Below are 1,360 nucleotides of genomic sequence, written 5' to 3' on the forward strand. Positions count from 1 at the left end.
CTCTCAGTTGAGGATGCTGTGAACTGAGGACAGGGTGAAAAGCACAGTTGGGGCACCAACCAGGCAGAGGCATCTGGGAAGGCTCCCAGGAGGAGGCACTGACCTGGCCACCCGCTGAGGGAGCGAGCGAGGGAGGCGTGTGTGTGTGAAGGCAGCAAGGCCAGCGGCACCTCAGGAAGCACACGGACGCCCTAAGCCTGGTGCGGGGCTTAAAGTGTGAGGGGTGAGAGGAGGCTGAGGGAAAAGGGCCCTGTAAGCCGGGACCGGTTCTAAGGGCCACGCAGTCATAGGAGGGTTTTAAGCAAAACCACTGGACACTCTGATGATCCCTGTGGCTGGGGACAAGAGCCCAGTTAGGAGGTTGTGGCCGGCGTGATAAAAGGGGACGTGAGCGCGAACTCACTCAGCCACTGCTGCCCATGGGGCCTCTGTCCAGGTCTGGATGCGTCAGGGGGCCCAGGAGGGGTGTTTGGAGAGGCTGAGTGTGGAGAACAGTGGGCGGGGTGGGAAGGGGGCCTGACAAATGTCAGGGGACAATGGCCGGGGGCAGTGGCCAGGATGAAAGCAAGTGTGGTGACGGGGCCCGAGGGAGTCTGCAGTCACGAAGGACAGCTGTTAGGTGTCTAGCGTTATCTGGACCTTCCTGCAATCTGGACCTCGAGTAAAGGCTAGAGTGCAAGCAGCAGCCTTTTATTCGTGCTTTCTTAACAGGTGAGAATCCAAAGTGTCTACAGCCCACCTTTCGTGGGTAAAGGAATAGCGTTGCGACGCAGAGTCCGCGGGCTCACCCACTCAGGAGATGTAAACAAGCCCTTACTACACGGCAGGCCCTCGGCCACACCCCAGGGGTTTGTGGGCGAGCTGGCTGACGGGGCGCTGAGGGTTACTGGCCTTGCAGGAGAGCGAGGACCAGGACTTCGCAGGGGCAGCGAACAGGGCCCAGAGGTGACGGTGAGCAAGACGTCCATCTGGGAGTTGGTGGCTGTCTTTGGGATGGCTTTACAGCCACAGGGCCGGAGCCAGCTTTCTGCTGACCTCAGGAGTAGGCCAGACTAGGGTGCATGCTGTCCTGCACTGGGATGGGGCCGTGGGGACAGGTCTCAAAAGCAATTTGGGAGACAGGATTACAAAGCAGGATGGGTGACTGACCAGGTGGTGCGGGGAGGAGTCAGGATCCTGCCCAGGNTGGGCCCCAAGTGTCTGCTGGGGATTTCTGGAGCCCGACAGATCTCGGATTGAAACCTGGCTCCTGCTACAGGGTGAAGGTGAGATGCAGAGGAGGCTGGGGTGAGGAGGTGGCGTCCAGGCCGGGCTCAGCCGCCGCCGTCTTCTCTCCTCCCGCCGGCCGGGAGCGAGGGCC

This window comes from Crocuta crocuta, unplaced genomic scaffold (assembly GCF_008692635.1).
Source record: "Crocuta crocuta isolate KB4526 unplaced genomic scaffold, BGI_CrCroc_1.0 scaffold243, whole genome shotgun sequence".
NCBI lineage: Eukaryota > Metazoa > Chordata > Mammalia > Carnivora > Hyaenidae > Crocuta > Crocuta crocuta.